The sequence below is a fragment of the Grampus griseus genome (assembly GCF_964374135.1).
Source record: "Grampus griseus genome assembly, chromosome: 9".
Taxonomy (NCBI): domain Eukaryota; kingdom Metazoa; phylum Chordata; class Mammalia; order Artiodactyla; family Delphinidae; genus Grampus; species Grampus griseus.
In genome coordinates this window covers 68362701-68377486 of record NC_139003.1, presented here as the reverse complement: position 1 = coordinate 68377486, position 14786 = coordinate 68362701, and the positions used below count along the sequence as shown (strand labels likewise).

At 38.6% G+C, this 14786-nt stretch overlaps 1 long non-coding RNA gene across 1 annotated transcript in view; it reads left to right on the top strand.

Moving 5' to 3' along the window:
• LOC309827247 overlaps nucleotides 1-14786 on the top strand; it is a 43382-nt gene that overhangs the window by 12265 nt on the left and 16331 nt on the right. The window contains exons 4-6 of the long non-coding RNA XR_014297196.1: nucleotides 1725-1838; nucleotides 3593-3747; nucleotides 6634-6666. This is a non-coding gene — a long non-coding RNA (uncharacterized lncRNA). The remainder of the gene's footprint in view (nucleotides 1-1724; nucleotides 1839-3592; nucleotides 3748-6633; nucleotides 6667-14786) is intronic.

Genomic DNA, 14786 nt, shown 5'->3' with positions numbered 1-14786 from the left:
TGTCACAGCTCACCCTTCCCCCTCTCCATATCCTCAAGTCCGTTCTCCAGTAGGTCTGTGTCTTTATTCCTGTCTTACCCCTAGGTTCTTCATGACATTTTTTTTTTTCTTAAATTGTGTGTGTGGATATTTTCTCGTATTACTTCTCTGTCTCTCGCTCATATTATTACCTTTCTCTCTCTCTCCTTCTCTCTCTCTCTCATATAAATGGCTGGCCTATAAATTTTCTAATTAAAAATTGAATAATATCTCATGAAATATATAGTTTCCAATATTTATTTTATAAGATAGCACAGTATTTTCACTTTAAATGAAATGCAAAGCTTATATGTTACATAAAGAAATCTAGTTTCAGGTAACGGTGAGATGTAATGTTTTCTAAAACTACAAAATTTTGTAGTTAGAGCTCTTAGGAAATACTGTTCTTAGTTATCATTCTCAGAATATGGATTATTTCTCTCAGTTAAAAGGGTTGACTTTCAGATTCAATCTTATTAAGTGTAATCTTGAGCTATTTGTAATGAGGTGGATGGACCTAGAGTCTGTCATACGGAGTGAAGTAAGTCAGAAAGAGAAAGACAAATACCGTGTGCTAACACATATATATGGAATTTAAGAAAAAAAATGTCATGAAGAACCTAGGAGTAAGACAGGAATAAAGACACAGACCTACTAGAGAATGGACTTGAGGATATGGGGAAGGGTAAGCTGTGACAAAGCGAGAGAGTGGCATGGACATATCTACCAAACATGAAATAGATAGCTAGGGAGAAGCAGCCGCATAGCACAGGGAGATCAGCTTGGTGCTTTCTGACCACCTAGAGGGGTGGGATAGGGAGGGTGGGAGGGAGGGAGATGCAAGAGGGAGGAGATGTGAGAATATATGTATATGTATAACTGATTCACTTTGTTATAAAGCAGAAACTAACCATTGTAAAGCAATTATACTCCAATAAAGATTAAAAGAAAATCTTTCTTTTAAGAATCTGTCAGAAAACATATATCTAGCTTTCAGAGAAAATTGGTGAGTAAAACACTCATTTATATTTTTATGTTTTGTCTCCTTTGCAGTTTCAGATATTTTCTCCCCTACCTCCTATTTAAGCCTTAGGCCTCCACCTCTGCTCCCCCTTCCCTTTTCTGTTTCTTATTTCAAGTAGTAACATCTATCACTCAATCACTCAAGGCAAAACTTGCAAATCACATTTGACACCAGCTTTTCCTCTACATTTTCCAAGTGAAATCGTATCAATTTTATTTCCTGAATATATTCAATATGTTTATTTTTCTTGTTCACGGCAAATGGTGCTTAGCATAGGCCCTTATTAGCTCATCGTGGTATTCTTTTTCATAAAAATTTTTAATGCATCTTCCTCATCTAATAAATTCCAAACTCTGTAATCTGGTATATAAAGCCCCCTCTCTTCCGATCTCTTCTCTCTCTCCAACTCTTGCATTTTATATTGAGTTATTTGCTCTTCCCGAAAATTCAACATATTGTATGTCTCTGTTCGTTCTTTTCAAAAACTGTTTGTTTCCTTGGAAGTAAGAGTCTGTGTCATTTCTTTTTCTTTGATTTCCTAAATTTTGCTTTTCTTTTAAGAGTTAGTTTACCTGCCTCTTGAGAGACTATCTGGTATGGCCCAGGTGCTCATCCTTACACTTTTTTTTTTTTTTTTTTTTGGTACGCGGGCCTCTCACTGTTGTGGCCTCTCCCGTTGCAGAGCACAGGTTCCGGACGCGCAGGCCCAGCGGCCATGGCTCACGGGCCCAGCCACTCCGCGGCATGTGGAATCTTCCTGGACCAGGGCACAAACCCGTGTCCCCTGCATCGGCAGGTAGACTCTCAACCACTGCGCCACCAGGGAAGCCCCCTTATACATATTTTTATGATACGTTTCCTCCTTCTTTTAATCTGTCTGTATCATGATTAAGCTCTTTGCTCCTCTTCTACTTCTCTGATGATTAGAAGTAACTTTATGTATGGGACTGTCTTATTTTCCTTTGTGCTCACAATATCTCACCTAATAGCATATATACATATATGGTATTAGCATGGATACACACACACACACACACTCTCAATACGTAATTTTTGGACTAAACTGAATGCCATGTCTTCATTTCTCCTCTATTATGAGAAATATAAGAAGTGAGCTGCTCTATAGTTTTTAAAAAACTTTGAACAAGTTCAGAAAATGTTTACTATTGTACTTTCTTATTACATTAGAGGAGGAGAAATCGCTAATCCTTGGCCCCAGGTTTATATATTTAGTGTAAAGGGATATATCTTATAGGTCTTCTTGGTCAGGAAGAAGCTCACATTCAAATCCAGAAAGTTCTTTTTATTTTTTTAACTTTAAAGACAACCTCTATTTTATGAACCATGACCTGCCTTCAAATAACAGCACAGAATTAACCAATAGAGAGGAGACACAAGAAGAAAAAGCTAAAATATGTAGAAAAGGGAGACAGACCAAAGGTAGGCTTGGAATTCACTGGTCTTGATCAAATCTTTAATAAGCTTACAGGCTTCACGTAGCAGAGTTGCACTCACCTACGGATTCCACACAGCCCTTCCAGTGCTTTATCTTATGGATGGAGGGGACCCTCTGTAAAGTATCATGAAGTGCGGCAACATAATTTAGATTATGAGAATCTAAACTAATTAAGTTTGCCGTGACCATTCTATACCAAGAGCTCTCCTATACATAATTTTTCACATCTTACATAGATATAGACATACACACACAATTGTTTTTTAATTATTTGTCATAATCTTGTTTTCCCTGACTTAAATTCTTTAAAGCTAGAATGTATAAATTATATTTTTTAACTCCATGCACATAATACATTGGTTGTGCTCCAGATATCTACCTGATAATTTTTAGTTTCAAAATTTAAAAAATCTTTTTTTCCTCAGTGAACATTACTAAGAAGTCAATAACTCATCAGTGCATAGGTAATATACACGAGTTCTCTCCTACCTCACCAAGTTGGGGAAACACCTAAAACTAACTAATGGCACTTTTTCCTCTCAAAAATTTGTATAATTTATGGCAGCAGAGGACTGGAGAATTAATGGAAGGGTAAGAAAAAAAAAAAAAGAAGCTTCCCTCTCTTACATTTGAGAGATTATATGCCTCTGAACCCTAGATTCCTTGCATGCCAGGACTGTGACTTATTAATATTTTATCCTCAGTACCTGGCACATAGTGAGTGCTTAAGACATGTCTGAATGAGTTAATGGAGGAGAAAAGTCTAGGTCCCTGACTGTTAAGCAACATCTCAACAATTTAGTGAATGAACAGAATATGTGTGGGGTAGGAATTCAATCAATCAACACAGGCATGTACAAACCAACTTTCAGATTAGTTAGAACCAGAATGAACTCTCCCTTTGTCGGTTTAAATTTGGTTAGATCTGTGATCTGGAGTCTCAGATCACATCTGTTACTTGATCTTGGATCTTGACAAAAAGTGACAAAGGAGTGGCATTCAATGATACAATCGAGAAATGGATCTCTTCATTCTATTTTTGGGGCGTAGGTCATTTATCTCCTTGTCTTCTTCCTGTTTTGAAACATTTGCAGGTAGCGAGGTGAAGCAGAATCGGCACAGTCTCTCAGTGTCATAACCGGACATGGGGTTGACCATTGTAACACCAACCATAATCACCTACAGGGCACTTTCAGGGCCCTCTGTGCAATGAACTGGACCTGGCAGCACTGGCTGTTGCACGATTGGGGTAAGACACACTTGCACATATGCAACCACTGTGCTAGGCCTCCAGGCTGGAAGAAACTGAAACAAGGGTTTGGTGTCTTAAGCTGAGGCACATCGTGAATAAATACCCAATACTGACCTTAGTATTATGCCAAAGTCAGGAATCTGTCTGAATAACTGAACATGACATTCATTCTCTAACTGCTGAGGCTGAGTGAAGGAAGGTGGAAAAGTATATTTTTTGCTTAACTGGGCCTATCACTCTGAAATTTAGCCCCAATCATCTGTCGCACTGAGAGGGGAATGCTGGAATGTTACAAAGCATATTCCCCCAAAACAGAGGAAATGTAGTTCAGAAGCCAGAGAATTCGACTAGTCCCCTCATTTGTTTTCCAAGTTTTGCTCAAATTGGCTCGCAAATTTATCTACTATGCGTTGCACATGGATATTTTTGTCACCGAATGTTTTACAACAGCTGTGATCCTGATGGGGATTTAGTTAACCAAAGGCCCCTCTGCATGCAAGCGGTCACCAGGCATCTAACGGGCTGAGGGCTGAAATGACAATAAAGTGAGCAGAACCATGCAGCTGTGGACCAAATGTAGGGTAATAACTAGCAGTTGGCCATTACGGGGTTAACCGCTGGTGTTCTGGTAAGTGTAAAAAAATGTGGAGGTCCTGCTCAAAAACACAGCCCAAATTCGAATAGTTCCATTGGGTTAGAGTTAAAAATGCTTCTGCTTCCTTTTCAGCTGGTGATTATTTTTAGGACACCCATCTTGTTGGAGTGTCTAACACATATATTATAATTATAATTTTTTGATAATTATGTCGTCGTTTTCCAACATGCTTTTAATCTAAATAAGGGATCTTTGCAGAATATCAGCTTCTTAGTCTCTGGGGTTTCAGCCACTAGTGCCTGTGCCTTTATAATTTCCAGACTTGTTGCATTTACTCTGGGAAGAATTTTTACCTACATTTGTTGAGTTAAAGAGCCATCCATTCTGTTGTTTTAAACAAATGAAATTGTATCACTGCAATGTCAGTCCAAACATGTGTAATTAACATGGAAAATATGTCTGAGCCATATTGGTCAAGATAGATGACTTCCTTGCATGACTTATAAACAGTTAGAGGCATAAAGCCAGGATGTCAAAACCAAGTTGTATACTGCAAAGGTTTATCTGGGAGGACTTTCAAATTACAAAGGAAAAAAGAGACAAAATCAGCCTGCCACGCTTTCTTAACAAGGGGAGCAACTTTCTGCTATCTGTATAAAAATAAGCCTTCTGTCCTCCTTTCGACATGTGTTACTCACACTGCAAAGGTCAAAATGGACATCTCATTCTTCTGGAAATGTTCATCAAACAATATAATGGTACATGTCAGGGCTTTCAGATCATTCTGGCTGGAAAGGGGCCTCTAAACTCCTTTTAAATTTTATCAGTGACTGTGCACAGAATTCTCTTTGGAATTCTTTGATCAGTGTGGCCTAGGCTCTGAAAGAAAGAGAATTCTATCCCCTGCGTGCTTTTCTGAGTCCTCTGAAAGCTACCAGCTTTGACCTTTTTCTAGGGTTGTTTTCCTAGGTAACGATCCAGTGATACTATTGCTTACAGGTAGTAGAGTTGTAGTCACCTTACCTGCAGATGCTCTTCCGTTCCTTTGCTGGATGAAATGAGCTCATTCGGAGTGCACCTGAAGAATCTTTTTTTGTCCTGAAGTATAACCCAATCCTGTTTTTATGTTATCAGTGGCATCAATTAGAAATTAAGTGTGCCAAGAACCTCTGAGAAAATCCCACTTGTGACTGAATCGCATCCCAGGAAGTATAGTTACCAAGGCATAAGTTAACTTGGGATAAGAAAAATCCAATTTGACTACAGCCCTATACAGCAATACCTCCCTTTCCAGAAGGTGTAATGAATTGTCAGTGTACAGGTTTGTAGACTTACTTATATGGGAAATTCTTCCTCTGAGAAAGGTCCCTTGGTTTCATTCTGGTGGTGCTATATCAACAAGGTTCTTGACCACTTGGTTCGTGAAAGCTTGCTGTTCATGAACTAAACTCATGTATATTCTAATAGTAAAGGCCTTAGGATGTATAATTCCTTCTTTAATTACCCAGCAGCTTGAGCTCTGAATGGTGTTTTCATATATGAGAGGGTGGGAGAGTGAAAGCAAAAGAGAGAGAGAAAGTGAGGGAGAAAAAGAGGGAGAGAGAGGTCTAGGAATATTTTGCTCTACTGTTTCAAAAGGGAAAATTGTCTAAATTGTTCTATCTTGAGGTTACCTGAAGAAGGGTGCTCATAAAATAAGACTGCTTCCTACTGCAGACGTCAGTTTTACTGCGGATTGCAGGAAAGTTTTACATGGATTTTTGATATCTGTCAAGGAAAGGGAAGTTAATGTTCTGCCGGGCAGGGAAGGTAAACATAAAACACATGGGCTCCTCGGAAACTGAACAAAACGTGGAAGCCCTCACTCATCCTTGGGAATGTGGTAAAGCTACGAAAGCAGAACCATCATCACTCCATCTTTCTTGGCATTTAGTCCCACGTCAGCATTCTAGAAAACCTTCTCTACCCTTCCTTCCATTCCACACCTCTGATAACATCTGATGAGACTGGCAGGATAAAGTTGAATAACTCACGGAAAAGGGATGCATTCCTTTCCGTCTTCACCCTGCTGGGTACCTCAGTATATCGAGGATGGATGCCTTTATTCTAGGCCCCATCCCTCAATTACAGGAGCTTTGCAGTACTCTTATCTGGATGGATTGAAGACCTAATAGGAGAGTGGGAAAAGGATTAGCATCCTCAGAAAAGGAAAGCAAAGAACTTATCAAAACAGGACGTAGGGTGCTACCTTGAAGCCCAAAACTCAATTTTATGTTTTTATTTTTCAGACTGATGCCATGAAAACAACTGCCAACAAATCAGTGAGTATAGTGCAAGGGATTTCTTGTTTATCTTTTTAAAGTTGAAGATGTAAGGTAGTAAATTACTATAAGATATATTCTCAGCCAAAGCTAACCTGGGGGGTGTGTTATATAAGTGTGTTGTATACGCATGGGCATATGGTCACATACACATGTATCAAGGAATGGATCGGTCATCCTGAATATATTCAATCTCTTGTGAAATACTGGGCACTGGAAGTTGGAAGCTGCAGCAAACACAGCATATGCTATAAGCATTTCACCTATTAAAGTATCTGACACTTGGCAGGTGCATTCAAGAATGACCGCTCTTGGCAAGTCCATCTTAGCCTTGCACACGAACAATAAAGAGAAAGGAATATTTTCAGTCTGGCAGAAATAAGCAACAGGTGCTAAAGGCCTTGTGCTGTAGTTTAACAGGAGGGAGTATACTGAACAGTGTGAAATAAGCAGACATAATTATAACGTACTTGTAATGAAAACGATGGCTCCTAATTAATTCTGGTCTAGACTTGTTCAAAGACCCTGGGGCCAGCACACCTTAGGGGAAGGATTATACCCTTTAATAATAACAGAATGCATAAAGTATTTAGTAGTGTACCCTTCATAGAGTAAAAAAGTCCCTTAGGGATTCTAAAATCTAGGGCTGTTTTTTCTGACGTGGAGCTTTAGTGGTCATCCCATATGTTCAGGGCTGTGGAACCTCCAGTATGTCCTTGTCTAGAATCTATTTGTCCACTCTTTAGCGTAAGGAGCTTAATCCAGTATTTTATCCTCATCTCTCATTCATTCTGGTTCTTGAAACAGATTATTTATTGCATCAAGGCTGCTATTCACCACACATGTGAGATCTCTAATGTCACAAGCAGTTATTCTTGAGTGACTCCTGTTCTAGATGCTGTCAATGAAGATGGTATAGCCCAACGTTCATACACCATTGTATCCCTACTGTATCTTTTGTGTCTAGTGCTTTGTTTGCAAGATTACTAAGAATGCAATAGGGCAATCTTGACAATTGTAGTAAAACTGACAAAAATATTTAGGCTCTGGAGTAAGATTTGCCAAATTCAGAACTGTTTCTAAATCCTGCATATGTGGTTTTGACTTGATTAGTTCAATTCCCCAAGGCCGTTTCTTTTTCCATAAAGTGAAGATAATAAAAGTCTTTACTTCACAGGCTCTTTTGAGAACTGAGTTAAGTAATTCATATATTTACCTTAGTAGGATATCACATTGTGTTTATTTGAATATGTTACTTTCAATTATGTTTTCTAGAGTAAATTCCATTGAAAATAACAGAGTGGGAACAGGGGTTGCTCTGAAAGAGCATATGATATTCACATTTCTCTAGATGCAATTTCTAGGATAAACCTTCTTCCTTTATCGTGATCTGGGGCTTTGCTACGTAAAGTGTGGTCCGTAGACCAGCAGCATTGGCATGGCCTGGGAGCTCGTGAAAAATGAAGAATCCTGGGTTCCACCCCAAACTAACTGATTCATAATCTGTATTTTAATGAGATCCCAAGCGATTTGTGCGCACTTTAAAATTTGAAAAGCTCTGGTCTATACAGCTAAGGTCCTTACGTGTCCTTTTAGATTTTCCTGATCTTATGCCTAATTTAATCATGTTTATTATACCTGTATATTTTTGTTAACCCAAATGTTTACTTTTAAAATTTCTGAATTGCTAGACAAGTCTTTCAGAATAAGTGACACTTTATTGATGCACGGTATTTTAATTTTTCTGGTACACACTCAGACCCCCAAAGCATATTGATGCTACGTCCCCTCCCTTCTCTCACCCCGAAACACCTTAAAGACTCTCATCATTTGATTACTAGATTTTGATTTGCCTGTTTCTAGAGAAACTACTAAGACATATTGGGCATTCCCTCTTCTGATTTTGAAATTGAAGTAACATCTATGTGGGGCTTAGTGAGAGAAATTTAAGAAAGGCATGGATCATTGGATCATTGCTTCATTCCATAAATTACTTTTCTTGACTGTATTAAATTGTTGATAGATTTAATTCTGCCTTGAAGAAAATGTTTAGTTTAAAAAAAAATGTTTCGAGACAAATTTTGACCATGCTTAATAGAAGACAAATGCATTCAGATAAATTGAAATTAATTCAAATTAATCATTTAAAAGTTCAGGTAAAGATTTTTTTTAAATGATTGGTACAAGGTTCTGCTAAATTTACATATTTTTTCCCTTTTAAATAACACTTTCAAGTTACATATAGTCCTTTAACTTTTTTATGTGTAACACTATTATTATTTCCAATTAATGGGGATATTTTCCATACTGATTTTTTTTTTTTTCACTTACTATTCGACCACCATCTCATAACAAGGACAGCTTGAGAGTGCGTGTTAACAAAGTCAAACACTACAAATGAACTTCACAGTTCTCTGCACTGCTCATTCTCACCTCATGAATCCGAAAGTGTCTATGAATTTGAAAGATTGCTGCTGGCGGATGATCTCACCTTCCACACTTCCATATTCTCTGGTTACGGTTTTTCTCCTGTAAATGGCTCCCTATACTTGGAGCTGCAGTGCCAAACTTTCTAGACAGGCATAAATTACTGCTGTGTCTCCCTTCCTCTTTTTCTTCATTTATATTTCATACTGTATGACAAAGTGAAACATTGAGTAACGGATGGTGCTAAAGGACGGTGACTATTTACTGTGTTTTTTCCATGCTCTGGGCGTTTTATATGTCTGAAATACCGAAATGTATGATACTAGAGATCAAACAAGAGGACTTGAAAATTTTCATTTGTTGCAAGGAAGCTCTGGTTTTATAAAGGCAGCTGCAAATTAGACTTTAATTGCTAACTGAAAGGAATGGTTGCAATATGTTGTCGGGCAAAATATGAAAAATACAGAAAGGTCAAAGTAGTAAAGTATATATCCACTTACCTAGAGCACTGAATCATTCACTGAGCTGACATTCCTGCTGTAAACTCACTCACTTTCATAAAAGATTTTTTTTCCGTTTTAGGAACAAGAGAGATGTCTGTGTCATGCCAGCCCTAATACCTAACCCATCTTAATGGGAAGGGCAGCAGAGCAAATACCTTTCTTTCTTTCTCTTACTTGGTTCATTTTTAATTTATAGGCTTTAAAACTATTTATCAACTAACTTCCTTCCTCCCTTCCTTCCATTCTCTTTTTTCCCAATAATCTTAAACTTTCTCCTGAGGGGAATACCAGTTTTCTCCTCACTGTCCATGTAGTACGTGCTCCCTACAAATTCTTTATTTTTACCCTAAAGATAGAGGCTGTCTTATTTTCTGAAACAGACTGGATGCCAATTTTTAAAAATTTAAAACAACTAATAGTGGTAAACTCTGTAATTTCTCTCAAAAAATTTTCCCCCAAATTAGGGCTTGACGTTATACTGGAACTGAAATGCTCAAGTTAAAAGAAGGAAGGAAATGAATATTTATTGAGGGTCTACTATGTGCCAGAAGTTTTCCCTACATGATTTCTTTTAATCCTCATCACAGCACTGTGTGAGAGCTGTTATTCTCTCTAATTTGCAGTTTAACAACTGCAATTCAGACAGTCAGTAGCTTGCCCAACATCATATAGCTACTAAATCTGTATGACTCCAAAGTCTTTCCCACTTGATTATATACCAGTGTCCTCTCCCTCAATTTTGCAAATGAGACCCATGAGGAGCAAAGAGACTGGGGGCTTAAATTGGTGTCTGAGTTTGAACTGGATAATAGGTTCTCTGTTCATCCCACTGTGCCATTGGCAATACAAAGATGGGGGAAAAACTTGTGCAACTGGCCCTAAAATTAAAATTCACATTAAAATATCTGTAAGAAAATTTACCATGTTCATTTTCTTGAGGGGTGGAATCTATTAATATATTTCCTGTCTGTTACTGACAATAAAATCTCATGTGATTCCTCCTCATGTTTCTTTCTATCTCTTTCTCTCTTCAGTGCCATGAGTTGATCAGACCCCAGAGATAACGACTGTTATTTTTAAGGAATTCTGTATATGGTTGCAGGCAACACAACTTTCTCGTCTCCATGGAACTGGAGCAGAGGTCAGATTATGCTGGGCCAAACTCCAAATCTATAGAACGAATTTTCTATTTTCCAACCATTAAGGCGGACTGTCCTCATAAATTTATGTAACTGTTCAAAGAGTGAGCCTTATCTTTTTCCTATTTCTCTAACAACTTCTTCCTCCCAACTTCAGAATTGAAACACAGTAGGGACTCGTAGTACAATAAATATTTTTGCATATTTGTTACTCTTTTTTTCCTCCCACCAGAGTTTAAACAGAACAAGAACTCCACAGATGATAAACAGATACAGATGTTTTCCATGACTGTTACCATATTTACAAATGAAAATATAAGATTTGGTAGGTAACAGTTAGTTAGACTGGGGGAAAGGATTGAAAACGTTTCAAGGTTGTGTTAAGACCTCTTATACCCATTGCTTTTGGAGAGGTAATAAGAAACAAAAACAGAAACCACATAGCAAAATCTGAACATCACCTGCCTTAGAGGTGTGCAGAAAGTAGGCTATACATCCTCTACACCCAGGCCAGCTTGAACTACTCCCTGTTCCTTAAATATACCTTGTTCTTTCCCTTCTCTGAGCTTCTTTTTAAGATGTTCCCTCTGATATAACTGTCCTCTCTTCCTCCCCTTCTACCCGTCACATTTCCACACATCTCTCAACATTGGGTTTAAATGCCACCTGCTTCATGCCGGCCTCCCATGAACTGAGGGTCAGGAAGTCCCTTCTGTGTGTGACTGTAGCAGTTGGAATACAGATCTTTTGTAGCACTTACCACTCACTGTACTAAATCTGGAATATTTTTATATCGTTATATCTATCTTCCTTATAAGGTAAAGAATTGTTTCTGTATATCAAAAAGTATAATCCTCACTCTTTTCTATTTTTGTTCACTTGGCTTGTGGGACGTCATGCTTTCTCAGTTCTCCTCCTCCCTCACTGGCCATTTCTTCTTGGCCTCTCACTCTTTCCCTCCCTCCTTCTCTCCCTCTTTTGGTTTTAGTTCCTCAGTCTGGACTCTTCACGATGTAGTAAAGCTTGGTTTTTTAACTTGATCAATATCCACTCACTCCCAAGATGACCTTATAGAATTTTACAGCTTTAAATACCATCTAAATGCTGATGACTCCCAAATATATTATCAAGCCTGGATCTCTCCCTCAACTCCAGATTTATCTCCACCTGTGTGCCGAATCATCTTCACCTGCCTCCTCACTTGGCATCTCACATGAAATGTGTCCAAAACAGAAATCGTAATTCCCCCCAACCCCCGCCCCACCAAAACTTGCTTTACCTTCCCCTCCTTAGTAAATGGCAACCAGCATTTTAGAACCATCGATTCATCTCTTTCTCTTAATTCATGCATACAATCTTTCAACAAATCCTGCTGGTTCTATTTTCAAAATATATTCAGAATCTGACTACTTCTCATCATTTCATGTCTATGACCCTGATTCAAGCCATAATTATCTCTCATCCGGGATACTCAGTGGCTTGCTAACTGGTTTCTCTTGTCTCTACACTCACATCCTACCGTGTGTGTGTGTGTGTGTGTGTGTGTGTGTGTGTGTGTGTGTGTGTGTGTGTGTGTGTGTGTGTGTGTGTGTGTGTGTGTGTGTGTGTGTGTCTATGTCTATTCAAGAGAGCAACCATCCTGATTTAGGTATTATTTAAACTTAGATAATGTCTTCTCTTATTCAACCCCTCCAAAGGCTCCCATCTCGTTCATGGTAAAAACCAAAGTCTTTGCAGTGGCTTACAAGGCCCTGTATAATTTGGCTCCCTGTTACCTCTATGAACTCATCCTGTGCTTCTTCCCGCCCCAGGTGTTCAGTTACAGCATCACTGGCCTCTTTTCTTCAAGTGTTCAGTGTTCCTCCACCTCAAGGCCTTTGTGGCTCCCTCTGTTGGGAAAGATCTTCCCCAACAACCTATATTTTTTTGCACCCTCATTTTTCTATCCATCTTTCTTCATATTTTCCCATTATAAGCTTATTTCCCCCAGTACTAAGTTCTCTGGTCATCCTGTTTAAACGTCAACCCACCCCCTTCCTTCTCTGCTTGTTATTGGTGTTGTTTCCGGTTTTCTTTTTTTGTTTTCATAGCCCACCTTTCAGACGGTGCATGAGAGCCTGCCCCAAAGTAGGTGCTCAATGAACATTTTCAGATTTGTTGAATTTCATAGTGCCTTCCGTGCACATGGTAGGTGCTCGCTGTTTTTCAATCGACAGTGTGAAGCTCCAAATTATATTTTGCACCAGAAAGGGGAATACAGATTTTTATCCATTTCATGAATTTTTCACAGTTAACAAGAATTGAAAGTGGTTGTATATCAGAAACAGGTGTGTTTCATCTGTATATAGTAAAACACTAAGTTTCAAAGAGTGGAAAATTTTGGTTGTTCATAGCAGAAGGAACTATGGAACCAACAACAGGTTCATCGAGCCAATGGCTATGTTAAAATATAGACAGTGCCACATAACTAGGAAAATGCTCATTCAAATGCTCGAAGGGCGCCTTTGATCATGTTTAAGTAAAGAAATTATGAAATGCTTTTCACTTAAAGTCTTCCTGACACAACCACAATTTGGCAATTGTTCTCAAGCATAGAAGCCAGAAAAAGATAAAACATGGTGGCCTTCTACTCTAAACCCCATAAATAATTTTATACCCCCAAATAAAACAGTTAACAATATGACTTTCTGAGTGAAAGGAAGAGATTTTGTAAGAGCCATTCACACCATAACAGATGCGCTGTCTTGCTTCAGCCTTACTTTATATCTTTCCTTTACCCTTTTCTCTCATTGAGAACCCTATGGCATAAAGTTTCATTTCAAAGATTTAAAATAGGACATGGACTCCTAGGCAGACTTAAGAGCAGTTGTGCAGAGCAATCTATCGTGGATTTTGTGACTCTTACACAACATGCATAGTTTCCCTGGGACCAGGATATTTTTGCCCTAAAACTGGCCCAGTTCCCCTGCACAAGATCATCCTCCTTGCTCAGAAATAATGGTAGAATCGAAATAGATACCACTCAAATTGAAAGAGTCCGTTCTAATCCAATAGAAAACTACTGGCAATTCTCGGAGGTCACTGAGTTTAGGATCTAGAGATCATCTTCACTTGTCAGAACACTGGACTGCAGAAAGCTCCAGAGACAATTTTGAACGACCTAAGCAATTTTCACCACCTTCAGTGTAAGCACCTAGAGGATTTACTGACAAAAGTATGCTGTGCATGCATTTTTTTTTTTTGAGCATTAGATTGGCAAAAATGCCCTGGATGTTTGAGCATAGGCTCCTTTGTCTCTTTCTTTTAACCCTGCCAGACCTCCCTAAGATATATGCCACAGAGAAGCCCCCATCCTCCGGTGTCCATGATGAATGATTTGGGAATAGTCCAAACAGTAAGGGAGGGATTTAGCCCAGCTTCCTTGACTCTAGCCCCATTTATTTATGAGAAGGTTGTGAGGAGATTTACAGGGAAAGTAAAATATTCCATAGTGTGGCTTTTTATGCAGACCGGTGCTTAGGAATAATCATTGCTGTCACTGCTTTAATGTCGAAGGGAAAAAAAAAAAAGACTTCTGCAACCCATGTAGTACAAAAAAAGAAAACAAAAAAGCAATAAAGGAAAACCAGGAGTTGTGTAGTTTGATAGTTTGTTTCTAGCTTCTTATTTTATCATTACACCCTTTGCTCCAGAAACTTTACTTTTCTCTAAATTCCGTCAAACTTAATTTCTTCATCTCTGTTCTCTCTTCTCCATTTGTGTGTGAGCGTCTGTGTGTGTGACAATAATTTTTAATACCCACAGTACTTCATTATTCCTCAGAAAGACCCTCAAGAGTACATGCCAAAAATTTGTCCATTGTGTAAATGATGAAACCAAAACTCAGAAAGTGAACCTTTCTGAACCTAATGTTGATAGGGAAAGAAAGGTAATGGTAGGGAGAGCCCAAATTCAAACTTAGATGCCCCTGACTTCAAAGCCTTGTAGTTAATCACTGTGTCTTCTTGCCTCTTATGTAGAGGAAGAACTTCTGCTGTTTGCTTGCTGGCAC